The sequence below is a fragment of the Aricia agestis genome, chromosome 4 (assembly GCF_905147365.1).
Source record: "Aricia agestis chromosome 4, ilAriAges1.1, whole genome shotgun sequence".
Classification (NCBI taxonomy): Eukaryota; Metazoa; Arthropoda; class Insecta; order Lepidoptera; family Lycaenidae; genus Aricia; species Aricia agestis.
In genome coordinates, this window is record NC_056409.1 from 11189433 (window position 1) to 11210739 (window position 21307).

Genomic DNA, 21307 nt, shown 5'->3' on the forward strand with positions numbered 1-21307 from the left:
ATTTCGGATAAGGGCCTTTTTAGTTTGTGAATTTTAACAAGTAACTTTGGACCTTTATAGTTTAGTTGCAATGTTTTCCCTTTGCATGTTACTGGGTAGAATCAGGAATGAATGATGTATAAATTATTATGAGTTCAGTATAAACTTATGTAGAGAGCAGTATTAGTTTAATGTATAAAAGATAAAATATAATGTGTTTTTAAAAGCTTTTATTTAACTTGCTCTGTATGTATGTATGTATGTTCGGGTGAAATCTTGGAACTCAATTTTGGAGTAGATATATTTAACCGATCGAGCTGAAATTTTGCAGGCACGTTTAGTTTGGATGACAATACATGATATTGTATGTGACATCACTCTATATCCAATATGGCTGACCATCCTAGATGGCGAAATAGTTATTTTCTATGCAGTTCTACAATATGGATATTAAGTGAAAGGGCTTTTCGAGATTAACTCGAAAACAAATGTAATGTCATACTACATCCAATATGGCGTCTCATCCAAGATAGAGGTATAGTTATTTTTAATACACTTCTGCAATATGGGTATCAAATGAAAGGGCTCATTGAGAGTAACTTGGAAACGAATGTAATGTCATTCTACATCCAATATGGCGGCTCATGTAAGATAGGGGAATATAGTTATTTTTAAAGCACTTCTGCAATATGGGTATCAAACAAAAAGGCTTATTGAGAGTAAATTGAAAAGTCATGTCGTGTCGTGTCGTGTCGTGTCGTATCGTATCGTAACATGAAGTGACGTGTCGTGTCGTGTCGTGTCGTGTCGTGTCGTCGTGTCGTGTCGTGTCGTGTCGTGTCGTGTCGTGTCGTGTCGTGTCGTGTCGTGTCGTGTCGTGTCGTGTCGTGTCGTGTCGTGTCGTGTCGTGTCGTGTCGTGTCGTGTCGTGTCGTGTCGTGTCGTGTCGTGTCGTGTCGTGTCGTGTCGTGTCGTGTCGTGTCGTGTCGTGTCGTGTCGTGTCGTGTCGTGTCGTGTCGTGTCGTGTCGTGTCGTGTCGTGTCGTGTCGTGTCGTGTCGTGTCGTGTCGTGTCGTGTCGTGTCGTGTCGTGTCGTGTCGTGTCGTGTCGTGTCGTGTCGTGTCGTGTCGTGTCGTGTCGTGTCGTGTCGTGTCGTGTCGTGTCGTGTCGTGTCGTGTCGTGTCGTGTCGTGTCGTGTCGTGTCGTGTCGTGTCGTGTCGTGTCGTGTCGTGTCGTGTCGTGTCGTGTCGTGTCGTGTCGTGTCGTGTCGTGTCGTGTCGTGTCGTGTCGTGTCGTGTCGTGTCGTGTCGTGTCGTGTCGTGTCGTGTCGTGTCGTGTCGTGTCGTGTCGTGTCGTGTCGTGTCGTGTCGTGTCGTGTCGTGTCGTGTCGTGTCGTGTCGTGTCGTGTTATGTCAAGTCAAAACCAGTCGGGCATTAGAAAATGCCTGGTTGAATCCGGTCATTTTTGTTATATTTAATTTTTTTGTCGTAAAATTAAGAACGATTTCTTAAAGACTCAAATTAAGTTACCTAATCAGATTTTAACAAATTCTTGATCCAAAACAAACTACAATCAAGCAGACTTAAGAAATCTAGTCAGAGATTTAACTAAAAAACAAAAAATAAATTATAATCAGAAACTTTTTGAAAAAAAGCTTTTATTTAAATGCTTACTTTAAAAAGAAGAAAATAAATTTCCCCTTAAAAATTCTAACTATTAGGTTATAACCTCAATATATTATACAATTTGCATTATAGTAAAAGCTTGTCGCGAGACTTAACAATCTGTCAATATTTAATTACTTTAATAAAATAAAAAATATAATATCAGTTTACTCAGTTAAATTGGCACTTACTAGTTCATTATTAACAAATCACGTGACAAGCTTTTATTATCATGCAAATTGTATAATATATTGAGGTTATAACTTAATAGTTAGAATGTTTAAGGGGAAATTTATTTTCTTCTTTTTAAATAAAAGCTTTTTTTAAAAAAGTTTTTTGATTATAATTTATTTGTTAGGTATGATAATATAATAACTCCCACAGCGGTTTATTGCAACTAGGCCAGTTACGCAGGAGTAATTTTATAGTGCCAAAGTGTGTGAGCAGAACACAAGAGCTCTATCTATTCCTTTTACTCTCATAACCCAGTGGGACGGAAAACCGACACGACTGGCGGGAGATCAGGTGCAGGGCTTTTTATATGCCTATCCGACGCATGGATCATCTTACTTGTCAGACAATCAGGTAATCAGCCTGCATTGTCCTAACCAAATTTGGAAATAACATGTTTCCAACGCGGGAATCGAATCCACGACCTCCGAGTCAAGAGCCATGCTCTAAGCCACTGGATTATTAGGTAGATTATTATGTTGGTATTTGTAATAAATTAATAATTGTAAAAGTTCTAGAGTCCCTATATTTATTGTAATACAATATCAATAATTTTAATAAATTGCTAGGTTGTCATATAATAGATTTGTTAGTTTACTTTTAATAAATAGTTGATATTTAAAAATATACAAATGCAAAAAAGGAATTTCTGCCTAAACAAACGATACTTAATTCATATTCGCAAAAAAAAGTTGATTGAAAATCTATTTCTCATCATAAAACAGCTAACTTGTTTATATCGGTTACTTGACATTAATGGTATTTGAAGAGCTCGCCAAGAAAGGCGAATTCTTTTTAATATTACATCGAAAAGAGATTATTAAACAAGAGTGGTCCCACTCAAAAAAGGTAAAGCAACAATAAAAAGGCAAGCCAAAGATCTGGGAGCCCTTATTGTTATCGCGGTCGCCTTTGTTACAATGTCTTTGTTCTTTGAGTTTCGGACCGAAAATTTTGAATGAGACCGATTTTTCAGTTGCGGACTCGGTTAGACGTTCCGTTGGAAATAAAATCGCCGTTTACACAGAAGAGGGAACAGATGAATTTTACTTAAAGCGACATACAGTGTGCAGCAGCCTGCAGCTCAGGTGAGTGGTGCGTACAGTACACACAGCGGATTCGTCATAACATAATATTAATTATTATTACTTTTACGATTTTCTAGAATTTTTAAAAGACAAAAAATTGCAGGATCTATGCATACAAAATTTAGGAAAGTGGGCGCAAATACCTGTGTAACTAGGTAACAAGATAACAATGTGTGAAGAACTTTGACGGATAATAATATTATAGTCCATTGAAATGTTACAATTTAATAGCCTAATGCTAAGTACTCACATACGGTTTTGCTCGATTGTTTTACTCCAAATCGAGTAATAATTACAGTGTGGAGCGCAAAACTCACAGCTCGAAGGCTCGCATCGAGCCGGCTTGACAGAATTAAATATATCGATTTAGGCGCTTTGCAGACGACGGGGCGAGACGGGCCGGTCAATTTCGCCGCGAACGATAGTACAAAGGAAATCCTATATTACCAACGCACACGGCGGGCAAAAATACCGCGCCGCTGGTGCCTGGCGGGCACTGGCGGCGCATGTCCGCGGCTGCCCGCCGTGGATCACACAACCCAGTTTACATGCAGTAACGCAGACGGCGTGTGCTTTATATACGCGGCGCGGGCAGCCGCAGAAATCGACGGGCGTACGCGGCGAAATTAACCGACCCGCCCCGCCCCGTCGTCTGCAAAGGGCCTTAGAGTAAAACTATCGAGCAATGCTGAATGTGTGGATGAAAGCCCGAGCCGCGGGTTTTGCTCGACGTTATTGGCTCGATCGAGAAAAACCGTATGTGAGTACTTAGCATAATATTTAGAAGATGCTATCACATTTTTGGGACATGTTGGAATAGTCAATAGAAGCTAAACTCTATCTGTTACTTTGTACCAGTACAATATTTCTTACTCATCGGTTTCAACTTGACATTATTGGAGTAATAATCATGACTATTGACTAGGCTATACGAAATTTAATTTAAAGTGAAATGTATAAACGTGTATATAACAAGGAGTAACAAAACAAAGTATTACTTAAGGGTATGTAGTGTGTACGTGTTCGTTGTAGAGAGTTCAGTGTGAAAGTAGCATCGCTGAAAGACTAAAATTTTTTTTCAGTTTTGTATGGGGTAACTCGCGACACAGGGGCGCTTGCCCCTGTGTCGCGAGCCTTGACCCTTAAGTATTATCACTTACTTTTGTTACATCCACTTCTTCTAAAATATACAAATAAACACAAATAGCAGCATGAATTACTTCAATTTACTTATATATAAATAATATAAAATAAGGAATCCCGCAAATTTGGGGACAGTTGGAAATAAAATGTGTCGAATTTTTCCCTTCGTATTGAAATATCACAATTAAAGTTTAAATTGGGAAACTTTGGGGAGAAAACTTCGTTCGTTTTAGGTTTATACTTTTTTACGCTTCTGATGAATGTCAAAAACGCAATGTGGATTGCCAGACATAAAACTTGTTGATAAATTGAAAATTATTCACAGATCTTGTGGGGAGAGGGAGAGGTTTCAACACATTATTTTTTGTAGAAAGTCACCTTTTTGTCTTATATAAAAATGTTACTAAAATCATTGTTGATATGATATTTTTATTATTTGACGTTAACACCTTCCAGATAGGTGTTGTTTCTGTAATAAGTGAAAATATAATTTTGCGGTTCCTAAACAGAATGTAGAAAGATTTTTCGTGTTAATATGTACTTTCGTCCCACGGGATGTAGACGGAATTGCTATATTTTAATAGAGCTCAGAGTAAATAAAAATGCTTATCACCTGAAAGTAATTTGAGGCTAACAAACAAGAGTTTTATCCAAGTTTAATTTAGATTTCATTGAAAGGTACCACAGCTGCGAAAAGTTTAAGATGTAAAAGGCGATTTCACTAAATTACTTTGGTATATTTTAATTAGCTTTTCACAAAGTTAATATTGGCTTAGGCATTATTTTCAAACTGGCTTGTTACCACAACTCCGTCTGCGTTGTAACATAATAATGTTGTTAAGAGCGTTTACGCATAATGTCAAGTTTCCATACAACCTAGTGGCAGACTACTGTAATTTGAATTGCCCGGATCGGCAATTAATAATACTCCCCACACCGGTTTCGGTGACGGTGGCCGGTTTCATTGAAACCAGGCCAGGTACGCAGGAGTAATTTTATAGTGCCCAAGTGTGTGCGCAGTACACAAGAGCACTCTCTATTCCTTTTACTCTCATAACCCAGTGGGACGAAAGACCGACACGACTGGCGAGAGATCAGGCGCAGGACCGACTTTTTTACATGCCCATCCGACGCATGGATCATCTTACTTGTCAGACAATCAGGTGATCAGCCTGCATTGTCCTAACCAAACTTGGAAATAACATGTTTCCAACGCGGGATTCGAACCCACGACCTCCGGAGTCGAGAGCGACGCTCTAACCACTAGACCACGGAGGCGTTCAAGTCAGTTCAAGTCAGTTCAAGTTCAAGGATCGGCAATTGGTATGGGTATGACGACGGATTTTTTTGAGTTTCCAGCATTGCTCTCATAGAAAAAGTTGTTCATTTTGACGGGCTCGTTTGATGGTTTTTAGGATAACGGTGTTCACCCGAACAACCTGTAGACAACTATTAACCTATCAATATACAAAAAATCAGCTGGTTAGGGTTCCGTCTATTAAATCGAAATATTAAATCCTTTCTTTCTACCACTTTCGAGAATTTTCGCAGGGGAAATTGTTGTTCGTCTTATCAAAATGAAGCTACTGACGAAAGAAAGTTTTCTATGACTATCCTATATTAAATTTAAATTAAATGGTGGTTCCAATCTTTATTAAGAATGAATTATTTGCGACATCCATAATGTTTATAAGTTGGAAAAAAGTAAGACGATTGACTATAATATATAATTAATAATATGTCTGTATGTATAAATGAGAGAGTCGAAAAGATAAAATCTTCTCGACTCTCTCAAGCTTCTTACGATCAAAATTGCTTGGGTTTGGTAGATATTATTAACCTATTATATAGTTCACGTGTAACGATCTTTTAATCTCAACAAAGTTTGTATTTTTCTGTGTACATGACTTTGATTTATTACTTTACTTTCTTAACTTTGTCACGAAACACGAAACCTATTCGTAATATTGACTTGCATATTTGTGTCATATTTAAAAATATAATCGTGGTTATATTCTAGTTAACCAAGGGCACAAGTCAGATGACCTAGTTCAGTGATTGCAGCCACTCTAGGCCATTTTATTAATGTCCTAGGACTAAGTATTAATCGCTTTGTTACCTTCTTTAAAACTGTAAAGCCACTTAGAAGAATGTGAGGTAAAACGATCCCTATGGGTCAAATGATCCCTCCCCTTAAATCAGATTAAACCAGAGGCATCTTTCCAAATGCACGTGAAACGGGTTGCCCATAACCCTGCCAGTTGCCACTTATAGTATCATGGCGATCAGAGCGCTTGGCGAAACTTTATTTAATTTAAAAAAAAAAGTGTAGTTCTGATATAAATTAAGCCTGTTTTTGGACTTTCATAACTTTTTACGAATTCGTGTTTATTTAAATGTTATTTGTTATAGGGTATTAATGGCAGTTACCTAATATTTAAACAGTTTTAGATCACCCCACGTGGTATTTGATGGTTTTGTTTTGATCTATTTCTTGGAATTTGGTATATGGGGTGAAATGATTCATATTTGTGGGTATAAAATGATCCCTGGATATAAAGTAGAAATTCATCAAAAGAAAAATATTCGCCAGAATATTTTTCTTTTGATGAAATTGTTATTTTATTTTAATTTTATTATTAAAGAACAAATATATTATCAAAGATATCGATTTCAGAAGTCACTACTTTCGTGTTTTGCCTTGAGACGGACCGATAAACCGACAGACAGCAAGACCTTAATAAATTTGCTCCCCTTTTTATCCTTTGGCTACCGAAGCCTAAAAAACTTGCTAATAAACTAAAAGATGCGTGTTTCTTACTTATATGCTTAAATTGGTTATCAATAATAAATATTATCTCTGGGATTATTTTACCCCAACTCAAGGGATCATTTTATACATAGGGGTGTATAAAATGATCCTTTAGTTAAACTTTTACAAAAACCTCTAGTACAAAAAAAGTACGTACATATGATAAAAAATAAGTATGCTATCACGAAGTTTGGTAAATTCACTACATCCAGCCATATAAATATTGCGATTTTTCCTTCAACTATAGCCATACTTAAGATTTTTCCCTTAAGGGGATCATTTTACCTCACCTTCCCCTACTAGATAATCGAAATAAAAATGACTTAAATGATTATATTAAGCCTTATATCGAAGTTTAAGATTTTACATCTGATAACATGTAAGTACTTTTTTTCAAACATGTTTAATATTATTGAATTTTTTAAAAGTTTTTTTACACAAAAGTGTAAAATTTGTAATGGCTCCAGGAGCGCCCGAAAATAAGTGAACAAAAACAGCCAACGTCTTCTAGAATTTTCTTGATGAAATGCCTCGAAAGTTGTTCGCTGAGGCCGGTAAAGAACGTGAAAATTTAATCAAAACACCATCCTAACTTTGTGAGTGGTAGACTTTGATCAATGAAGTGGAATACGAATCCTTTCTATAACTATTTTAATTCTTATGTAATTCTCAATTTAAGTACTAAATAATATACTCGTATTTGTTCAATTCGAGAGTTAGAAACTCCTGCCTCTTCTAGGGCTAATTTTGGCCAGTTAAACCTATAATATTTCGATATTACGCTATATTTTTGTCTGTTTAAGCACCCGCCTCTTCATGGCCAAACACGAAGCAATTTTTTTTTATTAAATAAGGGGGCAAACGAGCAAACGGATCGCCTGATGGAAAGTAACTACCGTCGCCCATGGACACTCGCAACATCGGAAGAGCTGCAGGTGCGTTGCCAATCACACCGCAATGGCAGTGCAGCGGCGAGCATTTCAGTATCATATGATTTTAAACTTTATCTTCATTATTGTAATACATAATATCGCATGAGAAACTTGGAAAGTCTCGCGGCCCGGCCGCTCGCGACCGCCGCGCCGCTGCGCTGCCATTTCGGTGTGAAATGAGCCTAAGGATCAACTCAGATCGCAACGCGACGAGGCGAGGCGAGGCGCGACGCAGAATAAATTTGAATGGATTTGACAGATTTCAATTGCGTCAGACATCTTGCGAATATGTCAAATCCATACTAATTTAGAAATGCATCTACGTGTTGCGTTGCGGTCTGAATCAACCATTATTCATAGAAATACTTAGAAACCAGTAGTTTTGCGACGACACGTCGTCTGCTGCCGCTTCATGTAGCGGGCTACCAACTTGTACCTTAACACACCAAGCAAAGGTTAATTTAAAGTATATTTTTCACAAAACAAGCTGTAAATCCAGGGTAAGAAGGGCGTCTTCTTGAAACATGTAAATATTTAATATTTACCAACGTTGCCTTCCTACAAATGCATTTGGAAGCGGACCGGATGAAGCCTCTTTATTATTTAGAACGATGAAATCGTAATAAGAAAACTGTACTTAGTTCAAGAAATTCTGTGCCACGGCTCAGTTTTAATATGAAATAGCTTCGCGACCAAGATTTACCCAGGCTTCTTTATTTAGGAGTCTGCCGTCTACAATAGCCTTTAAATAATGTAAGTAATAAGCACAATATACAGAACGAACCAGTAGGCCGATTTCAAACAAACTGAGGAATCGGCGCGGGTATGCTGCACGCATATGCTATGAACGGCTGAGAAACACTGTTTGTTATGTCACGCCGCGCGCCAGCAGATAGGTCACACTACGCTAAACGTATAAATGAGAACTCTTCAAATATAAGTCGGTCCACTGGTTCGTTGTCTACTGTGTTAATAGTTAATAATTAATTGGAATATTTCTCTGAAGTGTCTAGACAGCTGGTTAGACACCTGTCTATTCGACCGGCCGGGCCGTCTGTCTAACTATGCTCTGATAGTAAATATTGATAGATAATATTAATATTATGTACAATCGGCTGCTAATTAAAGTGCAATAATATTATGACCATCAAAAGCTAATAGGTAAAGAAGTAAGAAAAATCACAAAACTCTTTACTTATACCATCTTTATAAGCCTAATAAATAATTATTGTATAATTTCTGAGAAGCATTGAAAATAATTATAACGGTTCTCCTCCACTACAGATATAATTTGCCAGCTACAATTCCGTGGGAATATATTTTGGCTACACACCGATGTTCGACTCTCGATCGATAAGGCCGTTTACACACCGACACTGCAAACCGCGTAAAACAATCGAAGTTATGAAGGATATTGCAACATACCGTATTACAATTCGACGTATTAGAACAGAATACATATTAATAAGTCAAAGATCTGAGAGCGTTTTTTACAGGTGTGGTGTGCAAATAGCCTTCTTTAGGAGGAAGAGAAGGAAGAAGTAATATCGCTCGGCTGCTCTGCGGTAATGTCGTGTGTTTCGGAACGGTATGACGCATCACATACCTCATCTACATACTACAATGCTGATACAAAGGTCAGAAGACATGGCAGAGCATCATTAATTCACGCACTCGTCTTGTCATATTGTTGCGTCCGACGACGCAACGTTGATTCATCGTCGTGCTAAATACAGATCTTGAAAAAATGTATGAAATGTCGGATCGTCACAACTCATAACTGCGGCGAAACACCGCAGCTTAGAGTAATGTAGCCTCGCTTTTAAGCGTAAAATCGAACAGAAAACCAATTCGCTACATAATTATTTAGGAAACGGACTAAATACGTTTTGCTAAAGCATTTATGAAGATACCCGTATCTACCAAAAGCGCAATTGACATATTAATAGCTCTATCATATCAATACTCGCTCGTATCCGCAGACTGTAAATTCGAATGTAAATTACCAATTCAGCAGCATGTGACGAGTTTCCGACTAAACGCAATAATAATTTATCCCACTGCTAAATATTTGGTGTAGAATAATTCCCAAATCAAATTACATCAACTATCAAACCTAGCGTTTGTTATTATACTAAAGGATTAGATAAAGGTAGTAATATTTAGTATGCTTTTATGTTAATCTACACGATGAAAACCCGCATACAACTCAGAAAAAAATTGAAACATCAAAGAGACTAAGCCGAGTTGGAAATAAGGCGAATATTATTATTATTTTAATCTTTAAAATATATTTTAGTTTTATAAAAATATAATATATTTTGAGTAACCAGCAATTTCCTGCATCCACTAGTTTTCTTTGTTTGAGAGTAACCGCGCAACGAGTAAAAAGAGAAGATAATATTAGGATGTTTGAACAGGATTTTATGACCGACATATTCATACAACGTTTATTTTACGATTTCATTTATACAACCCTAATTTAAAGATTTTATATCACACTGTAAAAATGAAGCTCGTATCAAAATTATTAATTTTGATTCAAATGCGTTACATTGTGATGTTACGGAAGTAGTATTTATTATAAGTTTGCGTACTGATTAGCGTAAAATGACATACGCCGTCGGGATAGATGACTTGAAAATTGATATTTCTGTACTATCAGAGAAGTTAATTCATCGGCAGATGGCAGACCTACGTGTTTTGATCGAGTTTTATCAAACCCAACCTACAGATGACGACTAATATATTATTACTAGCTTTTGCCCGCGGCTTCGCTCGCGTGGAATTCGAAAATCGTGTACGAATATTCTTGCAAATCTCCTTTAGAAACATAATGTTTTTCCAAGACCAAAAGTAGCCTATGTTAGTAGTAGTGGAAGGGGCAATGCCTCCCACATATTAATCAAACGACACGCAAAATCTGCATGTTTAGTTTTGGTTAGATTAATTTCACTTTTAATAAATAACTTACTTTGATTCCAAAGAAGGAGAAGTAAAACTCAACACTAACGACGCAACACCATTTTGCTTAGCAACATTACCAGGAGGGGGGGGGGGGGGGTACAATACGAATATTCTTGCAAATTTCCTTTAGAAATACGATTTTTTTACTCTCTATCCTTTTACTCTCTATGCTTTCAACTAAGTCGATGCCAAAAATCAAGTCAATTGGTTGCTTCGTTAGGCTGCGAAGAAAATACAAACAAACAAATACAATTTCGCATTTATAATATTAGTATGGATAGCTGTTTCCCGTAGGCGTTACAATAGTATAATAACGGAAATGGATAATTCTCTCCTTTTTATGGTCCCATACTCAAATGGTAAAAAAAGGAACCCGATTACAAAGATATAATATCAGCCTGTCCGTCTGTCCATATCCAGGCAAAGCCTTCCTCATATTAATCAAATGACACTCGAAATCTGTATGTTTCACTATTAATTAATAACTTAGTTTGTTTCTAAGGAATAGGAATTAACTCAACACTAACGACGCAACATGTTTTTGCTTGGCAACATTACCAGGAGGGGGAGGGGGGTATGGGGGGCGTAGCCCCCCCAAGTACCGGCCGGAGACAAAGCCTGCCGCATGTTAATCAAACGACACTCAAAATCTGTATGTAAAGTTTTGGTTAGATTAATTTCACTTTTAATAAATAACTTTGTTTGATCCTAAAGGAGAATTAAAACTCAACACTAATGACGCAACACGTTTTTGCTTGGCAACATTACCAGGGGGGGGGGGGTTTGGGGGGCGCAGCCCCCCTAAGTAAGGGCAGGGGCAAAGCCTCCCGCATATCATCAAACGACACGCAAAATCTGCATGTTTAGTTTTGGTTAAATTAATTTCACTTTTAATAAATAACTTACTTTGATTCTAAAGAAGGAGAATTAAAACTCAACACTAACGACGCAACACCATTTTGCTTAGCAACATTACCAGGAGGGGGGGGGGGGGGTTTGGGGGAACGCAGCCCCTCCCAAGTAAGGGCAGGAGACACGCAAAATCTGCATGTTTAGTTTTAGTTAGATTAATTTCACTTGTAATAAATAACTTACTTTGATTCTAAAGAAGGAGAATTAAAACTCAACGCTAACGACGCAACACCATTTTAATTTGATACCCATAATATTACAGAAGTGCATTAAAAATAACTGTTCCCGTATTTTGGATGAGCCGCCATATTGGATGTAGAATGACATTATAATATTCGTTTTCGAGTTACTTTCAATGAGCCCTTTCATTTGATACCCATATTGCAGAAGTGCATTAAAAATAACTATTCCCCTATCTTGGATGAGCCCCAACATGGCGGCTCATCCAAGATAGGGGTATGTAGAATGAAATTACATTCGTTTTCGAGTTACTCTCAAAAAGCCCTTTCATTTAATAACCATATTGCAAAAGTGCATTAAAAATAACTATTCCCGTATCTTAGATGTGCCGCCATATTGGATGTAAAATGACATTACATTCGTTTTTTTTTTTATTTTTATATATGAAATATGGGGGCAAACGAGCAAACGGGTCACCTGATGGAAAGCAACTTCCGTCGCCCATGGACATTCGCAGCATTAGAAGAGCTGCAGGTGCGTTGCCGGCCTTTCACGAGGGAATAGGGTAATAGGGGAGGGTAGGTATGGGAAGGGAAGGGAAAAGGGGAGGATCGGGAAGGGAATTGGGCCTCCGGTAGACTCACTCACTCGGCGAAACACAGCGCAATCGCTGTTTCACGCCGGTTTTCTGTGAGAACGTGGTATTTATCCGGTCGAGCCGGCCCATTCGTGCCGAAGTATGGCTCTCCCACGTATAAGTTACTAATCTCGTTTTCAAGTTACTCTCAAAAAGCCCTTTCATTTAATATCCATATTGTAGAACTGCATTGAAAATAACTATTTCGCCATCTTGGATTGTCGGCCATATTGGATTTAGAGTGATGCCACATACCATATCGTGTATTGTCATCCAAACTAAACGGGTATGCAAAATTTTAGCTCAATCGGTTAAATATATCTGCTTCAAAATTGAGTTCCAAGATTTCACCCGAACATACATACAGAGCAAGTTAAATAAAAGCTTTTTTTTTTAATGAAATAAATAATAATAAGCTTTTAAATAGATGATTATATTTTGGGGTGTATACGTGATCCTTATAGAGAGTTCACTGTGAAAGTAGCAGCTCTGAAAGACGAAATTTTTTTTCACTTTTGTATGTGCAAGGGCCCGAGCATCACGAGTTTCCCCTTACAAAAGTGAAAAATTTTTTCGGTCTTTCAGCACTGCTACTTTTACAGTAAACTTTTTACAAGGGACACGTACACACCCCAAAATATTATCACCTATTTAAAAGCTTTTATTTAACTTGCTCTGTATTATTAAGTATTATCACTTATTTTTGTTACAGCCTGTATAAATACCGGCGCAGTTGCGCCCCTATTTACCCACAATTACTGGCGATCTCCCGGTGTAGTGGCCGAACCGCTCGTTCGCCTTGAGTCTGGACACTATATATTTAGCCTTTCTTCTACACGTGAAAACTACCGTACTCAACGGATATTTGGTGTGGTAGTGCTAGTAGTGGTATGAACTGTAAATGTACTCATATACTTACTACTTTTACATTCCGAAGAAATATGTTATTCTAGGGGGATAGTTTTATTACTTATCACATATCATATTAATATCATAAATTTGGGGATGGTTATTAGTTTTTTCTAATATAGTATCGTCTAACAACCTGATGCTCACAAACTTTAATTCATTATAATTTCACTCTTACAGCCAATTAATAAAATCCATTGAGTGAATAAGTTTTACAAGTACTTAACGAGATAAAACCTATTTCGCTTTATCAAACTCCTTAGTAAAAACTCTAGGACTAACTTTCTCTCATTAACTCCGTAGTCCGTTAGTACTAGTCAGCTGAGGAAAAGTAAATTTCACTTTTTGCATACACTTTCAGTATTTACAACCACTTTTCATGTTGCAAGAAATAAGTTGTATAAATGTTTGATTTCGTTCCCGCAGTAGCACGCCTTTTATAGGCAGAATTCAACAGCGGGGCTAAAATGGTAAATTTTAGCAATTCCTCTCAATCAATCTCTTTATCCGTGTGAGAGCCATGCTTCGGCACGAATGGGCCGGCTCGACCGGAGAAATACCACGGCCTCACAGAAAACCGGCGTGAAACAGCGCTTGCGCTGTGTTTCGCCGAGTGAGTGAGTTTACCGGAGGCCCAATCCCCTACCCCCCTAGAAATGCCGCTGTTGAAAAACTATTTGTTACCCCAGGAGGGTACCAACTGCGTTGGAGAATCCCTCTCTGGACGTCCAGGCTCAGGAACTCCTGGAACTGAACGTGGACGTCCAGGCTACCCCTCGTATTCTGGGGAGGGCAAAACTGCGCTCCAATCTGCTCGGGGCAAGAGCAAACACACAAAGGCACCCCCCTCGATATTAAACATGGACTTTTGTAATATCAGGGGATTACACTCCAACCTTAATGCTGTCCATTACCACCTTGAGACGGCAAAGCCGGCTTTGCTCTTTTTAACCGAGACGCAGATATCATCTCCGAGTGACACATCATACCTTTCCCACCCAGGGTATCACCTCGAGCACTCCTTTCTACCCAAAGCTGGAGTGTGTGTGTATATCAGAGATGATGTCAGCTCTCGCCGCCTCAGCAATCTTGAGGTCATGGACCTATCAAACTTATGGCTCCGCATAGATTGCGACGACCACCCTCGCGTCTATGCGTGCCTATATAGGTCCCATAGTGGTGACCCCGAGACGGACCGACTCTTGGAGCACCTGCAAGCTGCTTCAGATTTTGTGCAGCAGCAGATCCCATCCGCAGAGATCATAATACTTGGCGACTTTAATGCCCACCACGCCGACTGGCTCAATTCCAGTAAAACTGATCATGCGGGGAGATCTGTCTGCAACTTTGCCCTTGCGAACGACTTGACACAACTGGTTACTACGCCTACGCGAATCCCAGATGTGGATGGTCAGAATCCTTCCTTGTTGGACCTCCTACTGACTTCAAATCCTGACGGCTACCAAAAATCCGTAACCGCACCACTTGGTTCATCGGATCATTGCCTTGTTAGGAGTTCTGTGCCACTTACGACGGTGTTAAGACAGCGCGCTGTTAAATACCGTCGTGTGTGGCACTACAAGTCAGCAGACTGGGATGGGATGCGGTCGTTTTTTGCATCCTTTTGGGGCACCGATTCGTGATCGGTTAAAGAAGTTTCTAAGTGGAAGGTAAAGCCCGGTAATTTAGTTTTTACAATCACATGGTCTAAGCAACTCTTTTCTCGTGTTGGCTTACATGTTGCAGGTAGGAGGCCATAGTAAGATGTCACATCAAGGTATTTTGAGCTGTCTGTGTTTAAATTTAATATTCAAAAATATAATTTTGGTCGGTGACGTCAATATAAACATATTGACGTCACCGACCAAAATTATATTTTTGAATCGTGTTAAACTCTCCAGGAGGTCGTGTAATGAGTTTAAAAAAAAGTTCTAGGTTTTTGAAACATGGCGGTCTATAAATAGTAATTAACACCGTATCGTGGCTAAATTTCAAAACTATGCAGTTTGCTTCAGACAACATTGGTTCTTCTTTTGTAACTACAGAGTCTAAAGACTTTTTAACATATATTACTAAGCCATCGTTTTTATTGTAATTGTAAGAAGAGTGATAGCAACTGTAGCCTTTTAGACTGGGAATGTTATTGTTGTTAACAGATAACCACGCCTCGGACAAAACAATTACATCACAGTCAAAACTGATTCGGGTCAATAGAGATTTTGATTGATTCATACTTCATAGGCAGTTGACGGACCTACGTCACTTGGTTGGATTATGTCAACTTAGGGTTGATTCAGACCGCAACAATATGGATTTGATAGATTCGCAAGACGTCTCACGCAATCTGAATTGAAATCCATTCAAATTTATGCCGCGCCGCGCCTCGCGTCGTCGCGTTGCGGTCTGAATTGACCCTTAATGTAAGTTGTCATCCATGTACTGGATTTGACAAAACGCGACCAATATACATAGGTCCGTAATCTGCCTATAAATCAACTTCTCTTTAGTACATAGCTATCGTAGTAGTAAAAAAAATCTATAATACTTTACCGTGTGTACTTCGCTTGACAGGCTTTCATAATTGACGAATGATTTGACAGGTCCAATAATAACATGACGTTACCAAAAAGATTTAGATGATGGTCTTTTAATTTGGTGCCTATTAATAAAAGTAAAATTAATTCACGACTGACTTACCTCGCATTAAATCTGACCTTCATCTTAACCTCATTAAGTAACGTAGTGTTAAAAATTAATGTTGATTTATTACGAAGCCTTATTATAATTCAATCTTTATTTTGATGTTCATCAAATGTAATAAAAAAGCTATTATTGCGTTGTTGAAAAGTTCGAAATTTACTCATCGATATTAATAACTATTACACTAATTAATACTTATATCAGTCTTTATTTACAATATAGTAAAGAATTAGAAATTTGATGTTAAGATTAATATTAAACATAAGTACCTAATGATATCAATATTATTATTACCGTTTTTAGCCGTCTACAAATAAGGAGTTTATCGATTCGTCTTGTATATAATATTTCCAGAACTACCTAGCTTTTCTTTGACGCGTTATTAATATATTATTTTTAATGTCATCAGTTCACTGGGGATAAGTTTTTTTGTGGGATAGAACGTGGGGCGCGATGTGGGGAATTCACCCGGGCACCCGGATCTACCGCACTCTTTAGACCGGTAGCACCGTTTGGGGATATCCCCAAGGTACCTAATTCGCTTGATATTCGGTCGCTCGACCCTAGGTGATAATGATAACAGTCACAAATATTGAAATGTATCGCTTCACAGCCACATTGTGGCGTACCTTTCATGACAACAATAAAAAGCTCAACAATAGCGATAAGTCGCTTTAACAGTGATAGATTCTATCTATAATTATATTTTCGTGCTATTTACTTTGGCCTTTGTATAATCTAAATTGGATTTCGTGTGAATAGTAAAATGTGTGTTACCTGCCATAATACTTGGCAGTATGTTAAAAGTAAACTACGGTTTGATCGTTATTCTGTTTCTGTTAATAATGTTACGAACGGTTTCTAAAAAATCGGTCAAGTGAGAGTCGCACTCGCGCACGAAGGGTTCCGTACCGTATAGAGCGAAAGTTGGCAAAAAGTTGTTTCTTGTATAGGAGTGTTTTGTTTTTAGTATTTGTTGTTATATTAGCGGCATCAGATATACATATTCTGTGAAAATTTCAGAAGTCTAGCTATAGTAGTTCTTGAGGTACTTACAGCCAGACGGATAGACATCGAAGTCTCAGTAATAGGGTCCCGTTTTTACCATTTGGGTACGGGACCCAAAAAAGGTGCTAGTAAAGGTTACAACAGTTTGATATAGGCCCAGGGGTCTGATTCTGCAATCAGTCTCGAATTCGACAAGTTCCCTGTGCGACAGCCTAGAATGGCTTGCTACGTTCAGCGTTGACTAATAGTCGTGTTCCTACGGAGCTTCCGAATTGGATTCGAAAGAGAATTGCGAATAATCTCGCTGATGTTTTACCCACACCGGTTTCGGTGTCTTTGGCTGGTTTCATTGACCGGGCCAGTCACGCAGGAATAATTTTGTAGTGCTCAAGTGTGTGCGTAATACAAAGAACACTCTTTATTCCTTTACTCTCATAACCCAGTGGGACGGACGACCGATCCGTAGCATCAGTCCGAGAGATGCGTGGGACAGACTTTTAACATGCCAATCCGACGCATGAATCATTTTACTTGTCAGACAATGATGAAGAAATGTAATCACCTGATGGTGATGAGCCTGTATAGTCCTAATCAAGCTTGGAAATACAACGTTTCTAACGCGGGAATCGAACCCACGACCGCCCAGTCAAGAGCCACGCTTATACCACTGGACTTTGAGGCAATTTTGAGGCACTAGTGTATGCAGTATTCCACAGTAAAATGGCATGGTTGTCTTGAACCTGCTTATGTGTCATCGCGCTGAGCATGTGTTATTTCGATGATAGATCTACGCGAGAAAAAATGTTTGTCATGCTAGGGTCAATACAGATGAAGAGACAAACCATCAAACATCGAGAAAACATGTAGAGTGAGATATCTCGTTGGCGTATGCTAGGTAGGCTGCTGTATCAGTGACAGATGGACATAAGTGCTAACAGAAACAAACGTCTTGTTAAACCTAAAACTTTAACTAAAAGTTTATAAGTACTTAAACGAGACTAAGGGCCTGTTTTACCACTTCCTGATAAGTGCCGAATAGTCCACCACTTAACTTGACAGATGAAGTATGGATATTGGATAATCTATCAAAAAAGTTGTGAATAGTATATTCGGCACTTTATCAGAAAGTGGTGAAACAGGCCCTAAACGTATCGATGCATTCCAATAATAATTACTAATTAGCCATTCGAAATTGAACTTTATTTGTAACACAAACAAGAGTATGTCTACTGTTTTACTGATATATTCAAACAAATGTACGGCTTTATTATGTAGAACAGGGGTCACCAAATGGCGGACCGCGGTCCGCATCCGGACCGCCGACCCATTGTGTGCGGACCAAGCATGTTCGAAGATGAACTTGTTAAAAATAAATTTAGGTCTCGACTTATTGATCTCCTGGATTTAATGTCAATAACTTGCACCAATTTCACTCCAAACAAGCAACGAAAAATTGTCACTTTTCTCATTGATAAGTATGTAAAATATAAATACCTTTGTAATTTCCGTAATTACATGTTTATTTTTTTATGTGCGGACCGTGAAAGTCATTTTATTTCTTAAAAGTGGACCCCGAGCGAAACTAATTGGTGATCCGTGATGTAGAGGATAGACTTCAACTTTGATTAACTGAACATGTATCGCATTGTCACGTTCTATTTCGTCACGATGTGAGTTCACACTCCGAACATAGCAAAACATAGTTGATGCCACGTTGATGCTAAATTAAGTCGATAGCGTTATTACTTATCAATATTTTATCAATTTTAGATTCCTAATACGGCTATAATTATATTATCAACTTTTAAACCGTAGGAAATCATTCCGGGTCAACAGTTTTTCGCACCTACATCACTACCCACATGCACGCAATGACCCTATTAAACGCCTACTGACAATGTTCAATAGGCTCTGCTTACAATAGGCCCAATATTAAACTTAACCTTTTTAATGCTAGAAAAGGTTTTGTACTTAAAAAATCAACATTTTTTTTGTGTGCATTTGTAATATATGACTGTCTGTTTTATCTATACTAGTGTATACTTCCACTATGGATCACAAGTTAGTATGCTATCGGTCACGGCCACAGCATTGAAGTCCTCCTTATTCTATTCGATTAACCGGAGTTTACCTTAAATCGACAAAATCAGGGCGAATATTTCAGTCACAAAGTTAATTACATTTTGTTTATTACGGTAAAATTGCGTCAAAATCCCGTAATCGAAACGATATTTTGTAGCGGACGTTCCGTATAATTTGGCACATTTATAACGTAATTGCCTAACTTGTCTTCCAAGAATTCGAACGGTATAATTATTTTTTACAGTAATTTGTTATATCTCTTCATTTAAATACATAATTGTTAAGTTGTTAGTCGTTTTCGTATCTTTTTGATTTCCATAATCAAAAAGCAATGCGCTACTGTAATACGCCTGTAATTTGAAAGGTTAATATAGGTCTACCAGGATCTGATGGCAAAAAGTGAGAAAAGAAATTGACTAGCAATACCGGGGTAATTGGAATAAAACATTTTGATCCTTTTTTCCTTATAGCGGCTGATTATGTGTGTAAAACATGCAAATATAAAAATTTATCCAGCAATCAAGGATATTTTTTGAAAATCTGCCATCAAAATCTGCCATCAGGTCCTGGTAGACCTATATAAAACATTACGTGAGCTATTATGGCTAGTAGCTAGTACTTACATTTCTACATATTTATCAGAATTTTCTTTTGACCAGCTTCTATATCTGCAACCAATAAAATTATATTATTTTAATTGTTATTTGTTAGTAAACAATAATAATTTAAGAGACCACAATATTATAATAATGATACGCCCATAATACATAATAAGATCTTTATTTTCTCTAAACTATTTCACTTATGTATCAATGTATGTAGTGTTGGTGAACCTTAATTAAAATAAATAAAATTGATCATTTAGTTTTACTTGCAATAATTGAAAACCTAACAGATTATCCTATTACTGGTAAATACAATCACGGTTATGATTTATTGTTTTCCAAAATATGTACGCAAATAAATTATGCATGCACGTTGTGCGGATGGAGGAGACTGCGATTTATGGCACAGCCAAAATATTTAAATACCTTGACGATACCCGAAAATATTATTTTAGGTATGTAGAAAAAATATTTAATATAATAAGAGTATAAGGTTTTAAACACGCTATAGACTTGAAAGATATGCTCGGCCTCAAGGTTTAAAAAAAATCTACGTATTTCAGTGCAAACAAAGCAAGGACTTTAAAGACTATATAATATAAATAATAATTGATGTATTGAAACAATCTGACCGTAATTCCCAAAAACCTTCCACTTAGGAACGTTTCATGGCACCATTATCGTTTATCAACAGATTCGTACAACAAACATTAGGAAGTTACTAATAGAATGTTGCCGATCCAAATAATTTATTGTTAGTTATTTTTCAAAAGGGCCTTATGGTACAATGGCCGAACTACTTTCGGTAATTGCCGTTTATCAAGAAATTTTCCAGAGCTCCGATTCCCCGGACCCTTTTGAATTTATTCCTTTTTTATTTACGAAATACTTACGAAGGGCCTTCTAAGCCTTGTAAAGGGGAGGACAGGGTAAAATTATTGCTTGCTGTCTTCGCGAAATATCGGGCAGGTCATCTGTTTTTCAGAATACCCGTTCACTTGTTGTTATTTATTTCGCAGAATCGCATTCTTAGAGATATAGGTATTGGGGCGTTTAGTTTCGTAATCCCATTAATCTTTTCAGGCTGCCACTATTTCTATTGTTAAAGCCACAATAAGTTATTTTTTTTTGCTTATAAATTATCAACAACGATTGTTAATCATAATTAGAGATCGGATTATATGCACGATCAAAGTGCCGAAATATGCATGCAAATATGCACGAAAAAATGGCCGAAATATGCACAAAATATGCACAATCAACAGTCACTTATTATAAAAAAATTTTGGAAGAGTTTTCCGGTGTTGCTCATAATAAATGCACTAATTTTCATAATTCCATTAAATTCAGGACTTTTTCTTCTTTCTTTACTTACAATCTTAGTGCCCGTGGAAGTTAATTACCGACTTTATTCAATATTTTTCAAATGTGGCCAACTACAAAGAAACATTTTGATTCT

General features: G+C 37.6%; 1 protein-coding gene across 1 annotated transcript in view; it reads right to left on the bottom strand.

Moving 5' to 3' along the window:
• Positions 1-21307, bottom strand: part of LOC121726272 (hemicentin-1-like) — a 237457-nt gene that overhangs the window by 143084 nt on the left and 73066 nt on the right. The window contains exon 2 of the mRNA XM_042113548.1: positions 19867-19911. The gene's annotated coding sequence lies outside the window, so the exon portion shown is untranslated. The remainder of the gene's footprint in view (positions 1-19866; positions 19912-21307) is intronic.